The sequence below is a fragment of the Pseudopipra pipra genome, chromosome 2 (genome assembly GCF_036250125.1).
Source record: "Pseudopipra pipra isolate bDixPip1 chromosome 2, bDixPip1.hap1, whole genome shotgun sequence".
Lineage (NCBI taxonomy): Eukaryota > Metazoa > Chordata > Aves > Passeriformes > Pipridae > Pseudopipra > Pseudopipra pipra.
This window is the reverse complement of record NC_087550.1, coordinates 46,219,396-46,243,117: the sequence shown is the minus strand read 5'-3', so window position 1 is coordinate 46,243,117 and position 23,722 is coordinate 46,219,396. Positions and strand designations below refer to the sequence as shown.

The 23,722-nt window shown below is 37.4% G+C and overlaps 1 protein-coding gene across 3 annotated transcripts in view; it reads right to left on the bottom strand.

The window, feature by feature from the left end:
* The window catches only part of SGCG (sarcoglycan gamma), a 112,120-nt gene extending 88,660 nt beyond the window's left edge, over nt 1-23,460 (bottom strand). For 2 of the 3 annotated variants that reach the window (XM_064645351.1, XM_064645353.1), the window contains exon 1: nt 23,325-23,460. The gene's annotated coding sequence lies outside the window, so the exon portion shown is untranslated. The remainder of the gene's footprint in view (nt 1-23,324) is intronic. The other variant, XM_064645352.1, reaches the window with a different exon arrangement.
* Between the last annotated feature and the right edge of the window lie 262 nt (nt 23,461-23,722).

The following is a 23,722-nucleotide window of genomic DNA, read 5'->3' as shown; positions in this document are numbered from 1 at the left end:
AATAACACAAACGAGTCTGTCTATCCATAGTGCACATTGGGACTTCACAGTCTAGGCCAGATGAAGCCCCATAAATCACATCCCTTAAATTTTAATCAGTTTTAACATTCACAGATTGATTAAATAATTTTAAAGCTAATTAGAACGCTTTAGTTGTTACACTCCAAATTACTCACCACGACAAAATTGATTTCTCAAGCCACAGAGAATACACACATGTGCAGAGATACACACACGTATCTAATTCATGTGTGTATTGCAGAGATACACACATGAATTAGACTATACACTTTTTGTACTACCTAGACTGCAGTGGGACAACTGGCAAAAGTAAGCGTAGACATAAATTTAAATTTTCACATGACTGCAGTCCATTTAATTATCTGTTTGGTCCATATCTCCATACCTTAGGTAGCTTGCTTTCTTTTCAAGCAATAACCAGCATTTGGAGCAATGATTTGTATATGGTCTGTACATTGTCAAATAGCTCCACTTTAAATCTTCTTCTTGTAGCAGCATAGATAAGCAGGTAATTTGCATTTGTTAATTATTTTATGGCTTACCAAAAATATAGAGAAAATGTGTCAACCTAATTCATATTTACTTGCAGTATGATTGTTATACACCCATTTAGAATTAACCCCTCCTCCCCCTCCAATTAATAGAAAATATTTTGGGCTATATACACTTTTAAATGGCATATTAAGAAATTAAATATGACAAGCAAAGACAGATTCATAGCCCCACTTCTGTGCTTAGTAAACAGTAAAACTGACATGTTTACTTATATTCCTCTATGAAAAACATAACTACCTTAAAATAGTTTTTTCAGAAGTTCTTACTGGAAATGCCATGCTAAGTCAACTGCTAGTTCTGTGTAGGCTCAGGGAATAGATCCAGAGGAGGGCAAAGAACACAATTAGCAAGATAAGCTAAAAAGTAGCAAGACAAACAGATGGACACATCTGATAGCTCATAGTGTGTCAATTTCTTAGGAATGAAAGTTAAAAGTAATCCCCAACCTTATACTTTGTATTCCCAAAAGATCAAGAGGTTAACTGAAGTTTCCCAAATTGTAAATAGAATATTATCTTCCATTGTCTATATTTTACTATCCATGTTAAAATTTGATTTGACGAGTAGCTATTGAACTCCATTTGAGATAAAATTTCCTCATATCATATTCACTTTTAAACTGCTTCAACTAATTTACAAAAATATGCAACAAGTGTAGCATAAACCCAAAATATTCACTATCTACCCTGCATCTGTCACTAAAGTAGATGATTTTACAGCCTTTTACCACAGGATTTAATTCAAGCCATAAAAATAAACACTCTTTTCGTCAAGCTCCTGTCTGTGAAACTAATTCAGCACTACATATGGGAATTCTCCTATCAGCATTCATAAACACAGCACACTGGAGCTAGGCAGAGAAACTAAGCTTATCTCTAATGTTTTTTTTTTTACTGCCATTCAACATCTTCCACAGCTTCTCAACTAAAGGGCTGTTACATCTCCAATCACCTATTTATCCTGATATTCTTGCTTAGTTGCAGTTTTGAAGCTCCTGCTCATGATTACAGCTTTCAAAACCAAGGGGGAAATTCTCCTGACCAGTAATGGTGCAATCCACTTTTGCGATTTTTTAACGAGGGCTTTTTAACAAAGGACATATTTATCCCAATCACAAAAGAACAAAGTTTTCCCTTGCAATGTCCAGAGGAGAATTGCTCCACTAACACTGCATGAGATACAACACACCCACTGCCATTTTTGTACTGCCACCACCTTCAGTCAGATGCAGAGATATACATAGAAAATACTTGCCTTTTCTATCTAACATATATATCGACTAGAAACCCCTTTCTTTGATGGGCTCACATGCTCACATAAGTATTCTGACAACAGCTGATGGCATGCACTGCCCAACCACCAAGTAAACGGTGGTGCACTGAAAAGTTCCAGTACGACAGCAACTGTAGACTTTGAAAGTGGTGCAGCACTAGATATATGACCTTACAGCAAGATGTCTGAGGTAAAATGTTAAAGAATGTGGCTACTGAGGTCACTCAAGTACTGGTAAAATCACAGGTTGGGTTGATTTGAGTTGGAAAGGACTTTGGAGATCATGTAGTTCCAACTCTCCTGTCATGTGCTGGTATCATATGATGATATATGTCAGAAGAAATTCCTACACTGAAACAACAGAACCCACTTCCCACAGTGGAAATTAAGAGTTTGGGACACTTTTTGTAAGGCTTACACATGCAAAGGTAAAGAATGAACATCCTTTTTGATGCTGAGTATGTAACAATACAGAGCTAGCTTGAGAAGCGTAAGGCCAACAAAGAACACCAAGAGATGAACCTTCTTAGATTAATTTTAAAAGTATTCTGATGCAGTAAAGAAAGCATCAAGGAAAAATTCTGAGGGACTTTCCCTCTTTCAGAAGGACAACATGGCAGTCAGACTAGATGATTGATGTAGGTCCCTTCTGACTGAACTATTCTGTTCTAGTCTATTCTAACATACCTTACATTTCTGTAACCCGGATTTCATTTGCCATTCTACTGTCTCATCACTCAGAATCAGAAGGTCCTTCTGAAGCTACTCAATTGATCCTATTTCTTATTTCTTTTCAAGTATCAGACTTCCAAGACCCTTCACAGTCCTTTTTACAGGTCTTTTCTATGACAACATATGCCATGTGCATTGTGCAAGATCTATGTTAACAGGTCTCAGCACAGACTGTTGCATATCTCCAAAGACAATGTTTCTCCACTGCAAAACTTTAGCATATATTCCTACTCTCTGTTTTTTAAGTTTTAGACATCTGTTCATTCTTTCAGTACCCTACTACTTGTGCCATGGCTCCTTAGTTTCTTAAATTTCTGGTTAGGGAATCTCTTGAAAGCTTTCTGGAAATCTAAGGAAGCTTTAAATACCAAGATCATTTTTATTGATGTAATTTTCCATGTGCAGGGGCACATAATGTCATACATCTAGAATGAAATTGATATAAACTAGAATAGAACTGATCTAAAATTTGTAAGCAAAAATATCAAACCCTATCCCTAGTCAAAAGCATACAATAATTTGCTTTACTGGTTCTTTTCATGCCTTCATGACACATACTGTGAGAACTTAAGAATTTATCTAATTTTTACTTCTTGGGGTACAATAACAACAAAATCAATGTCAAAAAGTCACATTTAAAGCTTTCACAAGCATCAAAGAACCAAAATTACAAGCAACAATGCTAAAGACTGACAGAATGCAAAGAAGCTTTTAGTTTAGCATCCAATTTCCTGAGAATTAAAATACAACTATCAAAGTGATAGCACTATTAAAATGAAAGTTGAAAACTGTCAACTTTTGATAGGAAGATTACTTCTAAAATGTTAGAAACTAGTCAGATGTTTCTAAGTCAAATGAGAGCAACTTAGTTCAGGTTTACATAGGACACTAAAATAAAAAGAGAAAAGTCTTTAAAAAGAAGCAGTTTACAGTTTACAGAAAGGCTGTGCTATACCAAACAAAGTTCCATAGAACTGAAATAACTTCTATTGTAATTAGATATCAATGTAAACGAACACCCTACTTTATTCAGGTAGGGTTAATTAACCTATGTAATGAACCAGTGCAAGGAATTCTGAAATCTATTTTGGCAATGTATGCATAGTGACTTAAGCACAAGAAAAAAAAAAAGGGGGGGGGGGAAAGGCAGTGATTGTCATTGTATTCTCAAGTCCTTCTAAACCCATGTCTCCTATGAGAAGGAATTCTTTAGGAGAGGTAAAGAAAGACTGTGAATATCCATTTAAGCAATACATGCATGTAGAGGAGCTCTCTCCGTTTCGTTCTTTTAGGTACCCTCTAAATGTACATTCACAATGTGAGCAAGCTCACAAAGCTCTGCCCCACTCAGTAAGTAAGTGAAAGTAGATTTTAAAACTCCCTGAGGAAATCTGCTTTGTCAAACAAATGCAGCATCAGTCCTGCATGCCTTTGCAGTAACAAACTAGTTACTGAAAATTGTGAATGAAATTAACAATAGCCATTGTAGAAGTTTAGAAACTTTTTAATCAATTCTGCCGATATTCTCAGTGTACTGGAATTAGTAAGTATTCTTAACCAAGTTTCAGTTGGATAGGAAACTCCCAATAGGTGGAAAAATTTATGCAATTGTTTACACAATTGTACCTATAGTATCTATTCACTCCTTTTCTGCTTTAGAAGGCTACTATAGCTCATGAAAGAGGTCCTGAATGCATGAGGCTGTAAACATAGGGATTACAGAAAAATATCAAACTGGACCTGCTATCCAGAAACCATGTAACTCGGCAAAGAAAGCTCAGGTTTTGCAAAACCTGATATATTCTGCTTCAAAAAATGATGGAGAAAGAACAGAGAGAAAATGACGCAACACAAAAAAGATGTCAACAGCCCATCTTTGTTGCAGCTGGTGGTAATCTGTCTCTTTATAGAACTTCACAGGTGGAAAGATTAAACTCACAGCATAGAGTAGCCAAAGACCTACACTGATAAAACGTTCATACACAAATAGCTGGCCAAGGTGGGTTGATGATAAGTGAGTGTACTGTTTTTGCCTGGGATGGAAGTAATTTTCTTCACAGCAGCTCATATGGTGCTATGCTTTGGATCTGAGACCAAAACAGTGGTTTGGTAAGCATTTCAGCTCTTGCTGAACAGCGTCGTGGCCTTCTCTGTTTTTCACGCTGGCTTGCCAGAGAATGGGCTGGGGGTGCACAAAAATTCAGAGAGGACACCACCAGGGTAGCCGACCACCAGCTGACCAAAGGGATATCACATACTATACGATGCTGTGTTCAGGAATAACAGCTTGGGGAAAGAAGGAGAAAAGCGGGGGGGCATTTGGAGTTATGGCATTTGTCTTCCCAAGCAACCATAACATATGATGAAGCCCTGCTTTCCTGGAAAGGACTAAATATCCACCTGCCAATGTGAAGTAGTGAATAATTCCGTATTTCACTTTGCTTGCGCACACAGCTTTTGCTTTACCTGTTAACCTGTAAGTTGAGATGAACACAGTTTTTCTCACTTCCACTGCTCTGATTCTCTTCCCTATATTGCTGGGGAGTGGGATCAAGCAGCTGTGGAGTGCTTAGCTGCCTACTGGGGCTAATCCACAATGGTGGGAAAAACAGTAACTCCTGGATAAGATGGCCATTCTGGACTATTTAGGGACACACTGTTTTCATTTTAGTAATCACATAAGTACCTCTCTGTCCTGTACACATTCTGCCTTGTGGCTAGCGGAATTGCTCTTCCAGTACATATCGGGGTAGTTAAGTCCCCTGTATTTAACAGGTTATGGTTTCCTGTCGCTTCCTCCAGCTGTTTAAACTGTGTAAAAATATGAAATAATATTCATATCTCTTTTTACATATTGTAATTACTTTTGTGATCTTTGGATGCAAGAATACATTACTTATCTTACATCACTAATTGTCTACTATACTACATCTGTTAATTATGCATTGTCAGGCAAATGAGACAGTATTTTATACTCACAGATGTGAAGTTCTGAGTACTGTTACCTTTTTACATATTTACACAATATAAGAATATGCAAGTGAGAATGAAGGACAAGAAGGAAATGCATGTAAGATGGCAGAATGTCAGCCACAAAACCTCAAGAAACATCTAATAACAATTCTACACTCTGGGAACTTTCCCAGAGTCAGTCCCCTCGTCAGGCATGATCTGGTCCAGGGACTGGTAAATTTATACTGCTGACACAACTGTTATTCTAGGACAGGGTAAAGGACTTTCCTGTTTAGCAAAGAGGAATAGCACTCTATTGCTGATCTCAAGGGCCTAATTTGTTTTCCAGAAGACACAGCACAATTTTTTCATTTATTCACGGTAGGCTACAAAAACACAAATGGCTGTTAGACCAGGACCTCCTAGGCAGCAGACAGAAACCATTCTTTCCTTCTCTTTTCTTCCTTCACTACAGAGTTTCAGAAAACAAAACAACAACAAAAATCCCATCCCTCCCTCACCCGTCCCCAGTCACCTAAAACTGGCTTCTGCCATCACTCTCAGGAACATAGATGGTCATTTACCACCAGCTGGCATGCAGTCTTAGTCAAAGCAATGTCCAAATTATCTTATTAATATATGTGATCTGCGATGGAATGACTCCAGTCTAGATAGCCACACTGAAAACTGCAGCATTATTTTTTTGCTGTGTGTGCTTCAAGATGTCAAGCCTGGGAAACAAAAGTCCAGCTACTTGCGACTGAAACATTTGATACCATTGCCTCCACTGACTGATCACATTTCACACTTGGCAAGGAAGATACTTCACAAATTACTTCAGACTGAATTACAGTTTAACTTCCAGGGGATAGTAGAAAATTTGCTGACCCTAAGGAGGATTCTTTGACTAAATGCCAGGCCCAGAGGAGGGAGAAAAGGATTGGGCCTGACATCCTTCACTGTTCACAGAAGGACTTCCTGGAGCACAAAACTACTGAAAACACACCACAGTACAGCATTATTTCAGTGCAAAGAGTAAGCACATCAAATGAAATGATGCCTCTAGACAGCCCATATGCTAAAAATTTAACCAGATTGAAAAAGGAAGGCGGACAAATTCCTGGAAGACAAATCTGTCCAAAACTCACATAAAAAGGCATGGCATCTGGCTCTTGAAATATGCAAAGAGTGTGGGAGAATATTCTAGGGAATATCACCAAAAGCTAGCCATTTCCTGACCTTATATTCTTTCCTAGACACTTGTAAGCTACTGTCAAAGACAGACTTTCGGGCAAGATGGAGCTGTGGTATTTTGAAAATTTCTCATAAATACACCACTGGAGATACCAGCAACCCAAACACCTCTCTGAGTCCTCCTTTTTATGTTGTGAGCAAAGGCATAATTAATTTCTACCTGTAAGAGTTCAAGACTGAATCGTTGTCCCTGTATTCTGTTATCAAAGAATAGCTGTCACCTCAAGTAGTGAGCAGGGCATGCATGGCATGCATCACAATGTAGACTGTCATTCTAACACAAATACAGATGATGTCTCAGGAATGCCAAAGAACATTATCCTGTCTATGCAAGAACATATACACATCATCAGAACAAGTCCTACCTATAAAATGCACATTCAAGGAATCCACAAATCTTCCTTGGCAGTCCACGAATCTCTTTAGAGAGCTATGCACTACAATTGCCAGTTACAAACATTATGCAGAGAAAGCCATACAAACAGACCTCATCTACTACTCCAAGACAAATGGGAACATTTTATACAAGTGACTATGAAAAGACTTAGATTTGATAAACTTAGGTTGTCATTCCTCAGGTATGAGCTGAAGCTTGGCACACTCTACAGAGAAGTATCATTCTTCTATTCAACAGGGAAAAGCACCCAGAAAATGGAAAAGCAGGTGTCAGGTATCCTAGGCTCTAGATCCAATCCTGATCTCATCTCAATAGGATAATCAAGTTCAATTTTCTCAACCAACATCCTGTGCAGTGAGGACTAACACTTGATGAAAGCAAAACAGGCAAAGAGAATCATCCTTGGCAAGACAGCAGTTTATTTCAAACTTTGCAGTACAACATGATTACAGATGCCAAATGACAATATTTCAGGAAGTTGTCCATAAAACAGGATAACCCTAAATAAACACTCTAGGATCACAGCTTCACCAGTGGTGATAGTTACAGCAACACCACATCAAGGCAATTATCACAAACCAATGGCTTGTATAAACAGCACAAGGCATTCAAGACGCAAGTAGTTCAAGAACACAGAAGCCTATGTTGTGAACATTTGAAGTGTTCTGAGTAGTTGCTACATCATGGTACATTTCTGCTCATATGCAGCAGGGATGCAACTTATCTTTCTGAAGAGTCTCAGGCGTGGAAAACCGGACATGAGTCAGTCCCCACTAATCATCTCAGGGAACAAATCTCTGTGGACATATTTCTGTACGAAGTATTTTTCTGATTATATTACAATGTCCCTGTTATTATTCTCTGCTATATATAAATCTATTATTCTTTGCTGCACAATGATCCAGCATGAACAGACTGGCTTGAGAATGAACCTATCTAATATTAATCTACAGTCTGGCTCTTAAGGCATTCTCTTGTAAGATGAAGTAGTATGTTTCCATAGCTAGTAATACTCTGAATTTGGTTTCCCACTTTCCTATCCTTTTCTTTAGCCTATGATCAAAAAGGTGGCTAGGTCATCTGTATTTTTTCCAAGTTATATTAAATAAAATTCAGTATTCTCCTGTGTAAAAGAACTCCTTTGCTTCTGTTCTGGGGAAAGAATTCTAGACTTGTAAAATTTATAGCCACTGCACTGTCTATGTCTATTATATATTACCCTGTATGTACATTATACACGAAGTCACAAATTATTTTAAAGACCTGTTGCATAGTAGGTAATATTTAGTACAGGTAAATGCCTCTCAAAATCTTCCCCATAATAGTTACTCTTGAGAAAAGGGATACCTTGCTAGTTGTTGTGAAAACATTAGCCTTCATTATGAGACTGTATTTGGATTTGTGCATTTTATAAGTTTGTATACAAAAAGTTGATGTTACAAACAATATTTTCTTTCTTATAATCTAAGAAGATTCAGATTATATTTAGCTTGTTTTTACTCAACTTGCAGTAGGTAAATTGCAATTCTTTTTAAATCTTTCAAGAACTTTAAGAAACCTAGTCCATATATACAATGTAAATTCTTAATAAAATATCCTGAAAACAGTCTGTCAAAACACATCAATATGAAATTTACATTCATTTGGTTGTGACCTATAATTTTTCAGGATGACAGCTTGGACATATGATGTATTTGCAAAGATCACATATTCCCCTCTCAGAAGGACAGCTTCCACAGCATTTAACCTGTCCTTGACATCTGCTAATGTTTATGAAGCTCACTATTACCTATGTATGTATCCTGTACTCACAGTACTTTAAACAGGTGTGATATATTTTAATAGCAATATTCCAAACATCCAATATTTACAAATACACGGGATTTGTTATAAGACTGTGACTTTCAATGAACTCCACAAAAGAACTTGTCTTTTCACCTATGCAACACATGTGAGATATCTGCTTTTACAATTTCTCGTAAAGAGTGCATTAGCAGTGCATGGCTACAATTCACTTCATATTTAGCTTTCTCTCAGCAACCCTCTTTTCCAGAGAATTTCAGTGTCAGGCTTAACTAACTGTACAGGATTAACTAACTGTAATAGCACTAGCAGGCCAATCCACTTCTAGTACCTATTTTTCAGGATCCTTGGGACTATACTGGACCAGTCCTTCTGGTCCACCCTTCTGGTGGTGGCACATTTTCAGTGGGCTGATTTTCAAAGGACCAAACAGTCTATTTCCTGTCACAGTGGCAAATGCAATCTCATGCCAAAGGAGATACCATAAATCTTCAGAAAAATATAGTTTCTGGAATTAGACAGCCATCGCAGAATGATCCACAGCCTTTTTCCTGTATTGTCCCACAAAGACGTTTAGGAAGAGTTCAGGAGTAGGCCTAATCAGTTGGTTCTGACAGCAGCACCTCACTCCAAACTACTTAGAGGAGCACACAAGTAGTCTATAGAGAATACAGAATAAGGCTAGCACTTCTAGAATGGAGAAAAAAAAAAGATCTTACAAAACTGCTTTTAGGATTTTATTCTCAGCTTTGCAAGAATATAAGGGGAAAGCTTAAGCTTGAGCATTTCGGTAAATCCTCTCCCCTTGTACGGTTACTGTGGCCTTATTTGGTGCTTGTAAAGAAAAACAAAGATATGGTGTTTTTTGTTTGAACTGTCTGATAGGATTGCTTCTGATTAGTAATTACATGCAAGGTCAAGCTGCTTTGGCGCCAAGAAGTTTGAATAAGGTGCTTCCATGGTTAAGCTACAAAAACACGGTGACAATGTTACTATCAACTCAAGTTTGACATAAATGTGAAAAAGTGATTTGTGGATCCAGGAAATATTACACAACAGGAATGTATCAGCAAACTTAGCTGAGAAGTAAATATGTAAATGTCATGCAAAAAAGTGTATGTGTATGAATTTACATATGTACATATTTTATATATATATACATAATAAAAAGTGGGTTGTTCCATGAAGTTTCTGTTTCACTTTTCTACCTTAGGAAAGTGAAACAAGATAATAGGAAGGGCCTGTTATAAAACACAACACCTTCTATGCCAGTTATAAAAATGTTCATTCTGCCATCTATCTGCTGACATAAGTCTGTGAATTCTCACTAAAATTTCCACAAGGTTGGTCATAAAAAAAAAAGATAGAAAAAGTTAAAAAAAGATAATTGGATTCTTACATGATTGCAATATAGTCTGACACTTCTAAATAATACCTTCTGCCAGTGAACAAAAGGTTACATGGCATGAGACATGTCTCCTATCACTAAATAAGCTATGAGATTTATCCACTTGGAAAGTTGGGCCCTATTTAGTCCATTATTTACAGAAGTTAGAACGTTATGATTTTATTCTAAAATTAGACAAATACAACTTCTCATTAACACACGTATTTACTGTAAATTATTGTATTTACATAAAATCTATATTAAATTTACTAATAAAATGTAGGGCAAATATTCCAAGGCACTCCTAATGGCACAAAATGGTGTTATTACTTCTACAGACAAAACTGAACTATTCAAGAACAGTAAGTCACCACTACTACAGCTTTAATTATATTTGTTTAATTCTGGGAAGAAGCATTAGTAAGTAAAATGTTCTCTTGTCTGAACAGACACTTCTGTAATGGTAAAAGCCCAAAGAGCTCTCAGTGAGACAGACAATCATTCACTTGTGACAGTTGTGATGAGAAAGACTATTAGGTACACTGACAACACTATAGACTCCCTAGTAAGAGAAAGTTCAAGAAAACTCTTATAACAATGTTTTACCTGTATTTTACTTCTAACTACTCCGTGATGACCTCCTGGAACTGCTTCATGAAAAATCTTCCTCTAGGTTAGTCAAAACTTCCTCTGTAGTTTCTCTTTACAGTTATTGGAACTCACTACAGAATTTTGCTATGAAATGAGGATGGACAGCTTTTCACTGGACTTTCAAAATTCAGTTGGCTTATTCTCAGGTAATGAAGAGAAAGTGGCAAGATTGCTTTATAAGAGGTAAGAGAGATGAGGACGTGGGAACAACATGCAAAAAAGAAACCAAGAAATAGAATGAGAAAAGCAAACAAAAGGAGCACAGTGGTGAAGCACACTGGCAAGGAACAACTGCAGATAATGAAATAGGATAATACGTGGATAAACAGGTAGAAATACGAAAGAAAGAAGATTAAACACCTAGGTGGAAAGGTACATTCCTAGACACAATCTGAAATTCAACTCAAAATTCTAAAATACTTAAGTGTTTTGTAGAATAGCTAGCTGTCAACAAATCTATTGAAAATAATGTTTCAATGGCCTAAAAATAAAATACATAGCTGAGAGGACAACCTGATAATGCCATCAGGACCTCCAATTACTCAAGTTATATATGGCAGTGTTGCATAGGTAAAGAATGATGACTGATGATAACTCCCATGAGAAGACAATATAATAACATTTACAGTTTTTATTAATCAAGCTTTAAAGTTACCAAGAAAAGATGACACTAAAATAACAGAGAAGTCAAAGAAAATAACAGCCATTTTAGCATTAGACAAGCAAAAGCTACTTCTTTTATCCCTGAACAGGAGCATCTCATCAGAAAGGAGTGTGATGTTCAGTATTCCATAAGAGTAGGTGAAAAATACTCGCTACTACCAATTATTGTAAGCTTAGAGAAGTTTCCACTTTCCTTGAGAACTGAAGGGTTTTGGAACAGAGGCTGGTTCATTTACATGATTTTATAATGAGTAGAGACAATTGCTGAAATTTCAACACTGCTTAGAAAAAGTTAACAGTACCACTTTAAAATTGTAAAGTAATAAAAACTGTCTTCCTTAGATAACAAGTCAGAACTGTCACCTCAGTATTAACCTGCAGTATCACCAAAATTTCTTCAGTTCTCAGCTGAACAGTGAATATGTAAGACTCAACTATTGTGAAACAGAAGTTATTATTTTGCTCAGTTTGTAGAGGTGAGCTGTCCTGCATCTACCTACAGAACCCTGTCCCTGGACACAAAAGCATTTCAACTACTTTCACTTCAATATTTTCTGTTGGATCAGCATCTGAGCACTTCATGATGTTTAGAAGTATCATAAATGTAATTTTCATAGAGTCATCATCATTCAAGTAAACATTTGATCCTCATAGATTATTTTGAAACATTACTTATAATGAAATACTAAATATAATGCATGAAAAAGAAATTTAAACTTTTCCATTTTTTGCTGCTCTAGTAAGAACTCAAACTCTAATTTTAGAATCTACTAATAAACTTTTCATAATAATGCAAGCATTTCTCAGTACAAGGCAGTTCTTGAATACAGCTATCAGCATAGAAAATATATAACATGAAATATTAAAGTATATTGGCAAAAACACATGATCAGAAATACAGAATTTTGTATCAGTTGTTTAATTAGTCTTGTGATTGTATAAACTGTTTCAAAACTCCTCTTCAAATTATGTCATGTTTGTGAGTGTCCTGGTGTAGCACGCTGAAACTATGTCAGTAACAGTAAGTAAAGAGCACACACATCTTCCCAGAGCACTGTGCTTGCTGTGTCTAACAATTATATTGGCAGCACAGCCACAGCAATTTCCACATTAGTTGCTGAAACTCAAATGCCTGTGTATGTCTGCACACACCTCTATGCAGATAGCTATCCCTAACTATTAACATGTTTATTTTCAATAATATATAGGTTACTGTGTGGTCCCTAACTCTTTTGGGATGTACTGGTGTCCAAGGCCAGGCTGGATAGGGCTTTGAGCAATGTGGTCTAGCAGAAGTTGTCCCTGCCCATGGCAGTGGGATGAAACTAGATGATCTTTAAGGTCCCTTCCAATCCAAATCATTTTATGATTCTATTCTATTACATAAAGTCATTCCTTCCATGTTACAGGAGACTTATTTCACACACTGTAAGAGTATACTATTTCCCAGAACTGTTATCAGAAAATTATTATGATTTTAATACTGGTTATAAGTAGATAAATGAAACTACTTTGAGTATCTTTCAGACATTTTTACATACCTGAATTGTGTTCATGCTATTATCAACACACAGTTTCAGTTTAAGATTCTCATTTGTTCATGCCAACTGATTCTAGAGAATAATGATCTAGCATAAGGCTGTTTTACAGGAAAAAAAGAGATAACATTTTCTTTCCATTCTAAATCACCCTGTTTCCTTAATCTGCTGTAACTATTGATGATATCACCAGTTGTACCAACTGCTTTCTTGTGACAAAAACCTGGAGCATCTCAATTTTATCTCATGAGGGAGTTTTTCCCATTAAAGACCTAGATTGTGAAAAAGGGTAATTCATGTACTTAATACTAAAGGAGTTTACATCTAAACCTAACAGTAGGAAAAGACATGCCAGCATCTTCTTTAGAATAATGTCTGGAATAATAAGCTACTCAAAAGGATGAACAGAGTTACTCAAAGTCAAGTATCTCTGAATCAGGAGATTTGTATCAAGATCGGGCAACTTTTATGTGATGTCTGTTGCAGCTGATTGCAAGACAGCTTTTTATTACAATCAACTTCAGACAAGCCACTTATTGTCAGGTATGCATTTTTGTCTTTTTTCACAGTTGCAGATAAAGTAGTAAAAATATTCTAACTAATGGTTTTAGTTAACTTATCGGTTTCATGTAGTCATTGTTTTTGTAGCATACCGTAGAATTGAAGAGAATTAAAAAAGAAATGATTACCTACTGCCCATGCACATTTTTTAAATTGCCATACCCACATATTTTCCATTTTTAACACTACATTTTTACGCACTGCAAAATGACAACTTGGTAATCTTGAATCAATGGGGTAAACTAGGGCAGCATACGTATTTCATGCATTTCCAGAAACTGGAGGGCTTTATAAAGTCAAACCACTTTGAACTGTTGCCTTTACCAATAATTTCCTGATGAATTCAGATTCCAAATTTACAAGATTACAGGTGAAAAAGACGAAGAATGCCAACATATAGAATATATTTGTGTTTATACACATAAATACCTTTTTACAATGTAGTCCCTTAAATCATGGCTCTTATTTACAGTAGCTGTTACTCATCAAATAATGTAGTCCCTTAAATCATGGTTCTTATTTACAGTAGTTGTTACTCATCAAATTAATGTACATATGCATATTTTGCTGTTGAAAATGCTCAAGAAGTATCATTTTGGCATTGGGAAGTCAGAGTGCCTTAAAGTTTCTGAGTCATCTACACGAAGGCACCAAATGTGGGAGACCCCCGTCCTTTTACAGTAACAGCTACTGGTCAGATAGGAAACCGTAGGGCCCAGATACTCATCTTTAGCCAACTGAATTGCGACCCAATTGTCTAGTTTTAAAGAAGTCTTGGAACTCTTTTCCCAAAATTTTTATCAACTGCAAACATAAGCAGAGTATTTAATAGATATGCATACGGACAATTATGCAGTTCCTCTGATCAATAAGAAGAAGCTGACAGGAAGATTATTTTTCAGGAAGAACACTACTGCAGATCAAGCCCAAAGACAGTGTGTGTGTGTGTCTGTGTGTGTGTGATAATCTTTGAATCTTCCCAAAGGTCTCAACACGTTGTAATTGGATTCGAAGTTCCTTCAGTGTAAGTTAATTCACAGGAAGGATCGTGTTTGTGCAGACAGTTATACTAGCTAAGAAATACCTTGATATTTGACAGAAAGTTTCAGTAGGATCTTTATCCCTATTAAAAATCAGCATATGGGAGACACATCAAAAGTACTTGTCGATTCCTAAGCCCCTGTAAATAATATTAGTTCGATTGCCGCTTACTCAAGTAAGAGATGGATAAACCACAAAGCAGCTCAACCTGCCAAGACAAATTCAAGTGCCAAGGAGTAATCTTCTGCTAACTACTAAATCTGAATTATTTTCTAGAATGTTTCACCACATGAATAAAAACACAACCACCAGGAAAAATAAACGAAGTGTAGACATGGCTGTAAAATAAGTTTGTATTGAACATCCAAAACTGTACTCCTACAGCTCGTCTAAATTTTCCAACACCTTATGAAGCTGCAATTTAAATGAAAACAGGATTTTACATGCAGCCATAAAAATTATTTTAGTCTAGTCACTTCTGCTGTTAATTAGGATTTTCTGCACGCCGTGCAAAATGACTCTTTGAGTCCATGCTCATCATTTACACAGTGAGCTGGAAGCCGCAGTACTCATGGGAAAGAGACTGACCCTGATCAGAGATTACACCTGAAAATGACAGTACGATCAATAAACCCTAATGATGGATAGATGAGAAGCAGACTTCACAGATGGCCTCAACTCTCAGATATTTGCATGAGGAGCTGATTTCTGGATAGGCATGGACCTCGAAGTAAGTCTGTCAGCCAAGAGTGGATGCAGCAAATATCTGCGGGAAACATGGGCTGGAAAAACGAGAAAAATTTCCTGCACTTGTTCATCAGTTTGATGATAGGATTAAAGAAAATGCATGAATCAGCATGCATGTCCAAAAATTATTATCTGACAATGCAATGTCTTTCATCAATTTTGCATTCATCACAGATAAAGGTCTGGCATGCTCAAAGACATACATGCAGACATAGATGCCAGGTATATAAGCAACCTCAGACAAGAATTTACTGGCATGCTTAGGCACACTTGCATTTTTTGTTGGAATGAAGAACTGAATGGATTTGTTATTAGCATATTTTTGGACTCAGCTGAGCAAACAGTAACAAGAAATGCTTGGTTTGGGTTACCTATGATTCAGACATGAAAAAGAAATTCTGAATACAGATCCAGATAAGAATTGCCAGAACTTACCCATAATTTCAAAATACTCCAAATTAAAGTGTTGGGTAAGAGACATTGTATAATGACAGTAAAAATCCCAGATAAAAGTATTAAGATACCCCTCTGTGTCTTAAATAGATTACCACAAGACAATCCCAAAACTGAGAACAGTTTGGCAATCATTAGGTTTACCAAAAAACAATAGAGATATACAGTACCATACTTAAGGAAAGGAAGGGATATTTTCTTTTAGCACAGAAATTTCATTTGTCTCAGATTTAAGATTAACCTTGACTTATAGGAGTAAGAAAGCAACGATCTATACATACTTCCTGTATTACTGAAATGCTAGTGTTTAAAAAAATACAATCTATCTCTATTCTTATGAAAAAGGTCTCTGAATAGGGATTAGGAATGCAAGGTGCAAGCTGGACAAAGAGCAGAATCGTACATATATTCTAATTATACAGTATTAAGAACCCAATAACCCATGTTGATGGGTTACTGCAGACACTTCAGAAGTAGTAAAATGACTTGCCCTAAAAAGGCAAGCCTGATGAGACTGCTATATTGCTCTCAGCCATTAGTCAAATGTGCTGTTAAGACAACAGCATATGGTAACAAAAGAGTATTATTAAAGAAGATTAAAAAATACCTTTTCTCATAAATGTATATGTTTTCATTGAAGCCCTGTTATTTTGGTTGGAGGACAGGTACAATTTTCACTGCTGATCTGAGTAAAGTTGACTTTGCTTTTCCTTTGAGGAGGTAGAATTTGAGATTCCAGGAGCCTCAAGTTTGCTGTTATCCTAAACATGCAATGCTCAAGAGTAACATGAAATTAACTGTACTCCTTAAAATGCAGTATCTTTGATTGCATTTTCAATTTTTTAATGTATACTCGTGTATTAGAATCAATAAAGACCTGTAATATTGCCATAGCTTGCAAAGCTATGATCAGTTGCATCAAGAACTGAAGCATGTCTACAATGCTTAACCTGAAACAATCTTTTGGAACAGGGAAAGTCCTTAGTGACATCTTGGGTAAATTGTTGCAAAACTTGACTGAAATGTCATGGTAATTGCACCTTTGAAAAATCAGTGATGAGAGAGTGTACTTATCCCCCAAAGCACAGGGGTTTTTTTGGTCTTTTTTAGTGGTATTTAAATGAAGTAGTATCACAACTTAACATCATGACTATTAAGTTCAAAGGTGTAACAAGTGATCCAGACCATCTAAATTTAAAGCTGTAACTTTCTCTACATAGACTGAACAAGAAGAAAGCATTGAATGTTAGTGAAACATTCAATGTTCTTAAAACAACATAATTGACAAGATAATTTAATTAGATTGCCGTATAAGGCTATCTGAAGGCTATCTGTCCTGGTGCAGCTCACAAAAACTATGCCAGTAACAGAAAGTAAAGACAGCACACACATCTTCCCAGAGCACTGTGCTTGATTTCAGCATTAGTTGCTGAAATGCAAACACCTGAATATATTTGCACATACCTCTACGCAGATAGCTATCCCTAACAACTAATATGATTATCCCCAACTATTAATATGATTATCCCCAATAATATATAAGCTATTATATGATCCCTACTATTTTAGGATGTGCTGGTAGCCAAAGCCAGGTTGGATGGGTCTTTGAACAACCTGGTCCAATGGAAGGCATCCCTGCCCACAGCAGTGGGGTGAAACTAGATGATCTTTAAGGTCCCTTCCAACTGAAACCAGTCTCCAATTCTATGACTTCTAGGAGGACCTTGCAATAGCCAGCCAGTGAACTAAGGGAAGAAGATGTCACTGCTGAAAGGCTTAGTGAGCTCATTACATTCCGTAAAAGATTCTGAGACAACCTCTTGACTTCCTTCTAGGTCTATGAAGAACACAGGTCATCCAACGATGAATGTCCCAAGAGAAGTAATAATATGACTTTGCACTTCAGACAAACAACTCTGACCACTGCCAAGACACAGTAAAGGGTTTACTAAAAACTGAACCTTCCTTCTAAAGAATAGAAGGCTTTAGAACCCCGTGCTGGCTCAGATAACAAGGAGAAGGTGCAGGACATCTCTGGACTTCTATAACAGCTGTTACTGCTCCCTTTTCAAGACTGCTTACAACCTTCTTTCTTAAATGGTCTGGAGGAGTTTGTTTTTGAGAGTAGAGCAAGAGATTCCAGAGAAATTTATTTAATAAGCCAGATCTTTCCATTTTGTTTCTCTTTCCTTGGTGTTTGATTTAAATAGTTCCAAGTTTTGAAATCAGCACCAGGAAAAGACTGAGTACTTTTTATTTATGTGCATGTGCACCTCTGTGAAATATATATATAAAATATGGGTGTCTTCAAACCTCCTAGCAAAAATCCTCACAGCCTGAAGAAGTGCTGTATCTAAAGAAATCAAGCCAGGGAAACAGTACTATGCTATGATTTTTCATATACAACATTTTTCTCTAATAATGTTGCACATTAATTTACAATTCCTCATTAACAAATAAATATTTTGGGAAAACTGATAGATAGTTGTGTAAAAAAAATTCCTTGTTTCTGAAATCAAACTAATTGCTTGGTTTAGAAAAAACTTACGTATATGCTCTTTTGGCATTTTTAGGTTAATGAATGGGGTTTTCAGTACACATTGTACAATTTCTTGAATCTTGAAAAGTTTTCCTCATAACTCCTATTCCAAAAGCTATCTACTTCTCTACAATATAGAGAAATACATCTTTACAGTATTTTTAATGATAATAGATAGCAATGCTGTTCAATATATAAAATCCAAATTCCATAGTTCAATTCTTAGAAAAAAAATAGAAGCTGTCTCTCCAGGTTTTACAGACCTGATATTATGAAGTTTTCAGAATTGTTTATAATAAATATATCCTCAGAAATAGTGAATGCTTGAGGTACAACCACAAATAAGGAAATTATTTGGGTACTTTTGTATGACTAACATATATTGAAGTTTTCAAAAGTAATTCTTCAGTTTCGGGGGCTGATATGTATTATGTGACTTACTAGCAATATTGACAAATATATTAATTTGCAACATCACAGTGGGTCTCTTCACTGAGGTGGAAAAAAATAATAGATGTTTGGAATCACTCTGTTAAATCTAAACATCCACATATTGGTAGAAAACAGGTAAGTTTAACATAATGGCAATTTGTGAAAAGATTGTTAAGATTTTCAGGGCTATACACCCCTAACAGAGAATCAGTTTTTTAAACGCTATTTGCAGTTTTCCTCTGCTGTCTTCAAAAATTTGTCCAAATGTTAAACTTGCCTGACCTTTAGAAATTATCTAGAGCACAGCAGTTAAACAAACACTTCAATAATTTGACATAGTATTCCCCATTATTTGCTGACTAAAGTCACTTACTATAAATAATCGTCAGAAACTAATAAGTAAAACTAGCACTTATATTAACATGTTAATTTTCAAAAGGTTTTTGTACAGCATTTTAATTACAAACAGTATACATGATACAAGGTACACTGCCCAGGAGTATTTTTACCTGACATTCAGAAAAAGGTATTTGGTTGCTCAGTGAAAACTATTGTATTAAAAAGAACTTCTAAACTAGAAGGCTCAAGACCACTTTCTTTCCTTTAAAGCTGTGATGAAATACATACTACTCCTCCTTTGAACATCATAATAGTTTAAAAAGACAATAATACCCATATAGTACCTATGGACTGAAACCCGTTGTATTGGTTTAAATTAAGAAAACAGGTTACAATACCACATTAAGAGACTCATTATTACCAATTCATTGACAAACTGCAAAGCTTGCTTAAGAGGGGCTCCCCTATTGTCTCCTAGTAGATATTGTTTATCACTTCATTAATAATTGAAAAGACAGAGTATAGTTACATCTGAGTATTACATTAGGCCAAGGAGATCTAGAAGCCAGAGCTAGAAATTTTGATATACAGGAGTAAAACTCACAATAATCGTATTAAACTGAAAACATGATCTAGGAGAAACTTAAGATGTAATTAAAGAAGGTAAACAGTTTACCTAAGAATAATCAACTAAGAAAATAAAGGATGAGGGCAAATAACATGTAGCTATTCTGGTATTTTGGTGGTGAAAGTTACCATGAGCTAAAAGTGATCAGCAATATAATACCTTTGCATAAAAGACAATACATTACCTTGAACTGTAAGCTAATCTTTATGGTTTACTTGTTGGTAAAGTTACAGCTGTATTTTTTTTTTATAGAGCATTCTCTATCTAAGAAATACAGAAGAAATTAAAGGAATTCAGCAGAACCAGAAGTCTAAAAAAGGTGACAAAGAAAGCAAAAATTAAATAATGAGCAGTCTTTCAGTTGAGAGGAAACCGAGTGGAGATGTAACAGATGACAGGGAAAAACATCCAGAATGGGCATGCAAAGTTAAAGCTTATTCTGCTCTCTCCGCAGGAATACTACCTTTTTGTGGTGACCAGAAGGAATCCTTTCTCAAAGGCTATCCCTCACTTTCTATAAATTTATAGTATGTACTCCTCAGTGCCTGGGCATTGAACTTGTAAATAGGATTCTATTTTGTATCAGTTTCTTGCTTCTGTAGATACACTACACACAGTTAACTAGTTTCACCACGATTTTACCTACTTCAACCACACCAGATGGGTTTAACAATGAAGGAACAAATTTTCTATCACGGATCAAGAGAAGCCTTTAAATACAGCAGTACAAAGTCTGCAAACAGAACTGCAAGGAAAAAGCTGTATAGCAACTACAGTTTTCAGGTAAAAGCAGATACCTCAGCTGTTTCTCCAGGTATACCTTTACCCAAAATCCCCAAGGTGCATATTATCTTCAAAAGCTAGTGACTAACTTCCTACACTTCCACACCTTAATGCCACTTTATATGCCTTCCTTGCTCTTCACTTGGTCATTTTCATTGTTTAAGATTTCACACACTGTAAAAAGAACATTTGCTCAACACACAGATTTAAGGTCCTGACTTCCAACACAAGCTCAGCTTTTGATAGCAACAGCTACATACAATTTAGACATGTTATCAGAACCTAAAGTTCATTAGCAAACAAAGCATTTTTAGTATATTCTAAAAAAGAGAAATTCCATATTCCACCTCTGTGTAGCTTAAGCACTGTTGCATCAATAGGACTTCTGTGAGTTTAACTGAGATCCCGATATGAATAAAATTAATTCAAATACCTCTTTACAGAACTGAGTACTAAATCCATAGGCATGTAAATATTAAAACTATAACCCAAAATCTTAAATAAGACCCAACATCACTACGTTAATTCATTCTTACCTTTTAGCTACATTCTAGCAGTGATTTTATAAGCAGTACATTCATTTTCATTAAAAAATATTGAAAAGTTAACCAATGACAGTTCAGAATGACATCTTCTTTTAAAGCACTACACATGCTTGCTCCTATGCAAACCAAGTTTTAACTGTCATGCTGTCAAGAAAAATGATAGTTCCCTAGTCATACCTTATCTTTTTAAGAAAGTAAGAACTACAGAAGACTTTACAATAGAAGATTGTTTTATATGTTTAACAAAATCTGCCTTTTGCATGAAAGCCCAGAGAGATGTTATATTTGAAGCTGACAGTGAAAAAAAAAAAAGGCAAAACCCCAACTTATGAACAAAATACACAAAAGCGGGAAGCATTTCAAGCTTTATATGTGCCTGTGCTTCTATGTCCTTAGCCCTCTCTCAGCTTAATACAATATAAAAGTCCATGAATAAAAGCCTGACCATACATAAAGCAGTCTTAGAGTTGCACTGGGTCATTAACTGTGATAGACCTTCTTAAGGACTATAACTAAGAAAAGTCCCAGTCTGAACATCACCTTAAGTACAGTGCCTTTTCAGTGTCCAACAATTACAGGCAATACCTGCAGGTACATTGCTAAATCTAGCCCACTTTTGAATGCTCCCCTAAATTTGGTACCATATTTGTTGTATCATTAAATAAACAAAACCAAAAAAACCCAGAATAACAAACCCCCAAACCCAAAATGAATACTTTTCTGATCTAATGAAATGAAGTTCATCACATTTAAGGTTTTTCTTTGGCTTTTGCAACAAATATTGTGGGATTACCTTGGTATTTGAAAATTTGGATGTAAAACAGAACTGTAGCTGATAATTAAGGCAGAATATCTCTGATTAATCCACGGAGCTAGTGGAGAACATTCTCTATAAGGGAAAATTGCTTCATTTGAAATGGCTTGAATCTTTTCACTCTCAGGGCAGTTTGCAGTGTACAGTTCTTTGTTCAGGCTGCTAAAAGGAAGGGGACTACTGAAGGTACAGATTTTTTGTTGTTTTACTTTAAGGTGGTTCAATGTTGTTTTTCTCACTCTGTAGCAAAGGTACCTATAACCTCTGTGTGGCACTCTGTTCATTTTTTATTCCTTAAATGATTTCAGAAGAACTAAGCAAACTATATGAATCTGACTTACTGTCCTTATGAGCAAAGGGGGAAGAAAATAATTCTGAAACATTTAAAGTGGGATTTAATTTCCAACAGCATTAATGATAATGCAAATATTTTATTAGAAGTTTATGCCTAATCCACAAATGTTCAGTTAAAAAAAGCCCAAACGAAGTATGATTCAAAAAGAACAGCAGTTGCATTTACAGTTATGTCATACAACACAACAGACATACTGAAGTCTCAGATGCACTGCTGTGCATCTCCTTCTGGTAGGACTTGGCTGTTTGTTTTTCCTAAAGATACCCAAACTGACACAACGAAGTAAGCAAATTTCACAGAAGAGTAAAATGTAGCCATTAAAGACGCCGACATTACGCCTCTACTGATACTTAATCCTACTAAACTAAACACCCGAGTGACACAAGTTCAGCCAACTGCTGGCGGCACCGCTCCTGCGCCGCGAGGGAAAGGCGCGGCACCCACTGCCCACGGCAACGGCCAGAGGCTGCGCCCCCTTTCCCGCGCCGATCCTCTTCCCCTCCTTCCCGCCCCTCACCCCGCCGCAAACTTTCTGCCTGCCGCGGCACGGCCGCTGACACGGCTCCCGAGCCGCCGGGGCAGCGGGATGCCAGCGCCGCCTCCCAGCCCTCCCCGCCGCACCCCTGGCGGGAGCAGCACAGCCTCAGGGACCCGGCTGAGGTGCCGGAGCACGAAGCGGTTCTCGCCGAACAAACTGATGTGCAACCCTACACGAAGGGCTGCCTCCCGCCTTCCTCCTCCGCCTCTCGCCGCTCGGCCAGCAGCGGCAGGAAAACTTTCCAGGTGACGCCTGCCCTCTCCCGGCACTCGAGGCGTGTCGGGCCGGGCCGGGCCGGGCCGGGCAGGCGTGCGGGGCTGTTACCTGATGTCCCCGCTCGGCTGCAGGACAGGGCAGAGTCCCCGCGGTCCCCTTCATGCCCGAGGGGCTGCCGAGCCCGCCCTGAGGTACACGCCTTCATCCAGCTGCCTCCCCAAGGGCTGCGCCTCCTTTCCTCGCCCTGGCGGGGCGGCGGACGCGGGGCGGGCGCCGCTCTCGCGGTCTCGCCGGCGCGGCAGGGAGGGAAGGAGGAACAGAGGGCGGGAGCGGGGAGGAGGAGGAAAAGCCGAACAGAGGGCGGGAGGAGAGCTGTGCCCTCCCTGTCTCCGCCCCAGCCGCCGAGCGGACACACAGCAACCGGAGAGCGGCCGCGTTGCCCGCGCCGCCCGTGCCGCCGTCCCGCCATGGGAAGTGCAGGGGGTCCCTCTGAGTGCCTCTGCGCC